Source organism: Papio anubis, chromosome 9 (genome assembly GCF_008728515.1).
Source record: "Papio anubis isolate 15944 chromosome 9, Panubis1.0, whole genome shotgun sequence".
In the NCBI taxonomy this organism is placed as follows: domain Eukaryota; kingdom Metazoa; phylum Chordata; class Mammalia; order Primates; family Cercopithecidae; genus Papio; species Papio anubis.
In genome coordinates, this window is record NC_044984.1 from 63,634,842 (window position 1) to 63,641,933 (window position 7,092).

The 7,092-nt window shown below is 41.0% G+C and overlaps 1 pseudogene; it reads right to left on the reverse strand.

Annotated features, from left to right (window-relative positions):
• Positions 1-4,227: 4,227 nt before the first annotated feature.
• Positions 4,228-5,735, reverse strand: LOC101020376 (annotated as a pseudogene).
• Positions 5,736-7,092: the final 1,357 nt, after the last annotated feature.

Sequence of the window (7,092 nt, forward strand, 5' to 3'; positions counted from 1 at the left end):
CATTGCTTATCCATGAACAGAACACCTAGACATGTGCAGTAATAATTAAATTTAGTTCTCTTTTATATTGACTGCATTTCAATCATATAAAAACCATCTCTCTGCATATTTTAATCTCATAAAGGTATATTGGCCCAAGTAAGAGAGCAGGATGTGGTTTATTTAATAGCTCCAAAGCTTGATTTATAACCTTTACATTTAGACATGTGGCTGGGGGTTCCCTTTTTACTCTTGCCCTAGGCCCTGCAAATGTAAATAGTGGGGCCGCCAAACATTTTTACTATGAATTGAAATCGGTAGACAATGAGACACCTACTGCTGTTGTAAAAGAACACAATGCAAAAATACAACATATATGGTCAGATAATTGAAGGAGATGAAATAAGAAATGACAGATGGAGGGAGGAAATAAAAGAAAAAAGGAAAACCATCATAGAAATGAAAATAATTTTTTTTTTTTTTTTTGAGATGGAGTCTCGCTCTATCACCCAGGCTGGAGTGCAGTGGAGCCATCTTGGCTCACTACAGGTGTGCCACCACGCCTGGCTAATTTTTTTTTCTATTTTTAGTAGAGATGGGGTTTTGCCATGTTAGCCTGGGTGGTCTCAAACTCCTGGCCTCAAGTGATCTGACCATCTCAGCCTCCCAAAGTGCTTAGATTACAGGTGTGAACCACCGTGCCTGGCCTAAAAACAGTATTGAAAGAAAAGTGAGTCAATTTTTTGTTTTTGAGGTGGAGGGTCTTACTACATTCACCAGGCTGGTTTCCGTTTCCTGGCCTCAGGTAATCCTCGCACCTCAGCGTCCTAAATCCCTTTTTAAAAAGCAATAGTTCTTAAACCTTTTTAAAAAAGTAAGCCGAGCACCATTGAGTTACAGAAATATAAGAAGGTAGGCAAAGGAAATTTAACAGTCACAATTAAAATTCTTAGTAGAAAATCCAAATGTAATTTTGCAAACTGAAGGCTCAAATGTATACATTGAAAAGGTGCACTATAATAGGAAATATTGACCCAGAATGGTTGCCACAAAGAGAGCTCTGTTTCAAGCTATGGTAAAATTGATGGTTTAGGCTTCCTCTCTCACTGAAGACAACCAGAAAAGCTGGAGAAAATATATCTGCCTGAAGCCTCAGAAAGCAAGTAATGCATGAGGAATTGTGGGGTTAGTATCTAGGAAAGGAGAGAACCCCAAAGAGTCTGGTATTTGAGGCCACCTCTTCCTGCCAATTCTGAAGGAGGCCAAGAGGTCTAGAAGCTCAATAGGGGTTTCAACAGATGCATGGTGCTGAAGGAACAAAAATTGAAGATGAAGGCTGCTAAGAGAAGGTGTCCACCTCAGGTTTTCATTTGGAACCCCAAAAGACTCATTTAGCTTCAGATTGTCTCAATCCCTGTTGGTTTATGGGAATTAAGAGGAACTGCTAGTGACATTGTTCTACTTGCCTACCAAAAGCAGAAGTAAGTTATCTGGAGAAGATTAACATCATACAGAGTTTCAAACTATCTATAGTTCTTCAAATGCTATTCTGACACTCAATAAAAAATTATTGGATTTACCAGAAGACAAAACATGGATAAAAGCCAAGAGAAACAATGAACAATGGAAACAGATCTATGAGGGATCTAATGATGTAAGCCAGGGATCAGCAGAATGTGGCCCATAAGCCAAATCCAGCCCCCTGCTAATTTTTGTAAATAAAGGTTTATTCTCTATGAGTGTTTTTATACTCTGACAGCAGAGTAAGTAACCTAAAATATTTACCACCACAAAGCCTAAAATATTTATCATCTGGCCCTTTACAAAAAAAGTTTGTTGATTCCCGGATTTAAGCATTTCCTGCAATAAGATATCAAAAGAATAGCAAATTTTTTAAAAATTAAAGAAAATTGTAGAGATAACAGCCGAAATTAGTGAAGTGGTAAACCGAGATTCAACATAGTGAACCATTGGTGTACTTATCCTGCCCCAGATTTTCAAAAGGATTTGATCATAGATGAATCTGTCACATTTTAAAAATCTATGTATGTCAATAGAGTGAATAAGAATGTTTATATTTGTACATCCATATTCATAGCATTAGGCACAATAGCCAAAACGTGGAAGAAACCCAAGCGTCCATCCAGGGATGAAGGGTTCACAAAATGTGGTAAAGCATCTACAATCAAATGGAATACTATCCAACCTTAAAAAGGAAGGAAAAATCTGACACATGTTACAACATGGAATAATCTTGAGGACATTCTGCTTAGTGATATGGCAGTCTCAAAAAGACAAATAACTGTATGATTCCATTTCGATTAGAGTAGTCGAAATCATAGGAAGTAGAATGGTGGTTGCCAGGTGCTGGGGATGGGGAGGGAAGAATTGAAAATTATTGTTTAATGGGTAGAGTTTCAGTTTTACAAAATAAAAAGAGTTCTGGAGATGGATGGTCGTGATGGATGCACAACATTATGAATGTATTTAATGCCGTGGTATTGTACAATATGTTAAGATGGTAAATTTTATGTTTTGTATATTTTACCACAATAAAAAAAGGAAAAAAAAAGAAAAACCATGTACCCTTTAGCTATTACCCACCTATCCTCTAACACTCCTCCCACACAGACCTAGACAACCACTAATCTATCTTCTGTCTCTATAATAATTTCCCTATTTTGCGCATTTTACAAGAATGGAATCGTACAATATGTGGTCTCTTGTGACTGACTTCTTTGACTTAGCATACTTTTTTCAAGGTTTATGCTTGTGGTAGCCTGTATCAGTACTTGTACTGATGAGTACAAATATCAGAATTGAGTAATTTTGGTGGGTTTTTTTGTTTGTTTTGTTTTGTTTTTGACACAGGGCCTCGCTCTGTCATGCAGGCTGGAGTGTAGTGGCACGATCTTGGTTCACTGCAACCTCCACTTCCCAGCTCAAGTGATCTCCCAGCCTCAGCCTCAAGTAACTGGGACCACAGGCATGGGGCACCACGACCGGCTCATTTTTGTATTTTTTTGTACAGATGGGGTTTCACCATGTTTCCCAGGAGGGTCTCAAACTCCTGGGCTCAAGTGATTCGCCCACCTTGACCTTCCAAAGTGCTAGGATTACACACATGAATCACTGCACCCAGCCCTGTACCTTGCTTTTTAATGTTTAAATATATATTGCAAACATACTATATCTGTATATAATTAACTTCCTTAATTTTGTGTATGACTACATATTATCTCATTGTATATATGTGTGACATAATTTATGTAATCAGTTTGCTCTTCAGTGCATGTAGGTTTTTTCCAATGTTTTCCTGTAATAAATGATGCTGAAGCAGAACCTTATGCATGTCATTTTACACATGTGAAACTGTAGTGGACAAAATGCTAGAAATGAATTGGCTGAGGAAATGTGTAGTTTTGACAGATAACAACATAGCCAACATGATCTTGAGGAGACTGAACATTCTTCCACCAGCAATGTATGAAAGTGTCTGTTTCTCTATATCCTTGCTAACATAGGATTTTGCCAAGCCTTTTGATTTTTGCCAATGTAATAGACCAAAAGTAGCATCAGATTACAGTTTAATTCACATTTCTTGTATTATGAATGTCATTAAGCATCCTTTTTTTCCTTTTAGGCACCCAAATTTTTATTTACCAAACTCCTGCTTTATTTTAATATTACAAACACTACATAGACATTATAAACCAAATTACTCTCTTTTTGACTGAGAGTTGTGATAAGAACCATTCTTGCTACAAAATGGTGGCAGGTCTATGCCTGCTTTTATGTTTTTCTGGCCTCTCTCAACCTCAAGCTGTCACTTCCCTGTCCTTTCTTGGTTGTCACTTAACTATTCTAACCCCTGTAAAATGGGGACTAAAAGTACCAACCTCATTGTAAGGAGGTTTAAGGGAAGGCCCAGCACTAAGCCAGGCTCTCAGGAACAGTTCTTCCTTGCCCTTCAGTTCTCCCTTGCCCTTCAATATATATAGCTCTCTCTCACCTGTCATGGGCTGAAGAACCAGTGAACCTATAAACCAAGCACCATGGGCATAAGTCTGTAGGCCAAGTGAAGCACTGGATGGTAAAGTACATTGGCTTTGTGACCCCACTGCCAACTTCAGGCTAAGGAAGGACTGACTTAGCAGTTCCAAGACCACTGAGCTGGTTCCCAATGGATGTCTCCTTCATACCCCCATCATGACCAGGGTTTGAGGAGGTGCCTCTCAGCTTCCCCTGTCACACTTGGAACCATATGAGGGATGCAGTAGAGGTCAAAATCTGAGGAATCAACCTTAGGGAGTCAATGGGGGACACTGGCAAACACATCTCAAGGTTGGTGTCATTTGCTCTTGGGGAGGAAAGCTGGGGCCTGGGTAAGGACAGCAACTGGAAGGTGAAGGGCAGGCCTGCCTTTAAGCAGTAGTAGTGATCAGGCTTGAAGGGCCATCATGGGTCATGCCCAGGTACTGGGCCTGCTTCGTGGTCAGCTTGGTCAGCTTCATGTTCAGCTTGCACAGGCGGGCTTCAGTCATTGCCTCATCCAGCTGGGGCTGGATGTTCACCTTCTCCACAGCATTCTCATTGAGCTACTTGACATTGATCTCCATGTCAAAGGGTCTAATGTTATTCACTGACAACATCCTTCATCTGCTCAATGTGCTGGCCAAGGATGATATTGAAAAAGTCTGGTGGTGTCAAAGATGTTGCCATCCTGGCAGGCCTCCTCCATGGTAGTCACCTCATAGCCCTCAGTAGCAGCCTGCAGTGTGTTGAGTGGGTCGATTTTGGTGATGATTATGCAAGCCCCAAAACCTTTCAGGGCCTGGACACAACCATTGCCCACATCACCACAGACCACCACCGCAGCTACCTTGCCAGCAATCATCACATCTGTGGCCCACTTGATATTATCCATGTGGGACTGCTGGCAGACATAGAGGTTTTCAAACCTGCTCTTCTTGATGGAGTCACTGACATTGATGGTGGGCATCCTCATGATCCCGCTGGCCATCATCCTGTGGACCCAGTCATGGTCTCCTCAAAGATGCCTCAGCTGACTGACAGAAGCTGTGGGTACCTGGTGTAAATGAGGTTGGTTGAGGCCACCAGCATCATCCAGAATCATGTTGAGGGGCCTATCTTTGAAATACAGTACCTGCTCGATGCACCACAGGTACTTATCTCTTTCACCCTTCCAGGTGCACACTGGAATGCCAGCCTTGGCTATGGCAGCTGCCACATGGTTCTAGGTGGAGAAGATGTTGCAGGTGGACCACTGCATCTCAGCACTTGAGGTAATGAGGGTTTCAATGAGGACAATGGTCTCCATTGTCATTTTCAGGCAGCTAGTGATGTGAGTGCCTTTCAGTGGCTTGGAGCCAGGAACAACTCCCTCATGTACATCAGGCCCACCACATCAGCCTCCACAATGTCCAGGGCCTTGTGTCCCCAGGCGTCCAGGCTGATGTCAGTGACTGTGTCGGGCAGTTTGTCAGACATGCTGGTGGTGCTTCTGCATGGAATGATGGACACAGGCGAAGGGGGCTGGGACTCTGACATGGGGCGCGCAGTGCTGGGCAGGCCTAGCAACTTTTTCTATGCTTAAAATCCATATGCATTTCCTTTTTTGAGTCATGTGTCTGTTTGTTACTCATTTTTTCATAGGGTGGTTGTTTTTTGTTTTTTTTCTTATCAATTTATATTTGCTCTTCCTTCATGGGCAACATAGCAAGACCTAATCTCTCTCCAAAAAAAAAAAAAAAAAAAAAAAAAGGAGCCAGGCATGGTGGTGCATGCCTGTAGTCCTAGCTACTTGGGTAAGTGAGGCAAAAGGATTGCTTGAGCCCAAGAGGTTGAGGCTGCAGTGAGTCATGATCACATCACTGCACTCCAGCCTGAATGATATGAGACCCTGTCTTGAAATAAAATAAAATTGAATTTTAAAAAATTAGAAGTAATTATGTAGGTATATTACTGGATACTAATTATAAAAAGAGAAAATGTGTGTTATTAATAACATGAAGAGGGGCAGGATGTAAAGGAGCAGAGTTTTTACACATGAATGAAGGTAAGTTATTAGCAGCATACAACAGAATGTTACAATGTTAAGATGTTTTATGTAATTGCAATGGTAACCACAAAGAAAATATCTACAGAATATACACAAAGGGAAATGAGAAGGAAATCAGAATATGTCACTACAAAAAAATCAACAAAACACAAAAGGAGACAGCAAGGGAAGAAAGAGGGGCAAAAAGCTACACAACAAACAGAAAACAATTAACAATCTGGCAATAGTGAGTTCTTTCCTATCAGCATCACATTCAATGGAGAAGGACTGAAAGCTTTTCCTCTAAGATTAAGGCAAGGATTTGCACTGTCACCACTAATATTTAATATGGGAAGTCTGGCAAGAGCTACTTGGCAAGAAAAAGAAATATAAGACATCCAAATTGGAAAAGAAGTAAAATTATCTCTATTTGCTAACAATATGATCTCATATTTAGAAAATTCTAAAGATTCCACAAAAATTACAATAAACACTTTGAAAAAAATTGCAGGATACAAAGTCAACACATAAAAATAATTTGTGTTTTTATGCACTAACATTGACCAGAAAAGGAAATTACAAATCTCTTGACCCAAAGTGCTGGGATTGCAGGCATAACCCACTGCACCTGGCCTATAGTCTGGTTATTTGTCTCTAACCAAATCTCATGTTGAAATGTAATCCCCAGTGTTGGAGGTGGGGTCTGGTGGGAGGTGTTTGGATCATGAGGTGGATCCCCTATGAATGACTTGGGCCATCCTCTGGTGATAAGTGAGCTCTTCCTCTGAGTTTGCATGAGATCTGGTCATTTAAAAGTATGTGTCACCTCTTCCACCTCTCTCTCTCTCTCTCTCTCTCTCTCTCTCGCTTTTGCTTTCACCATGTGATGTGCAAGCTCCCACTTCACCTTCTACCACGAGTAAAAGCTCCCTGAGGCCTCCCCACAAGCTGAGCAATGTTGGTGCCATGCTTGTACGGCCTGTACAACCATGAGCCAGTGAAACCTCCTTTCTTTATTGAAGGGGGCCAGCCCCTCCACACCTATGGGTATT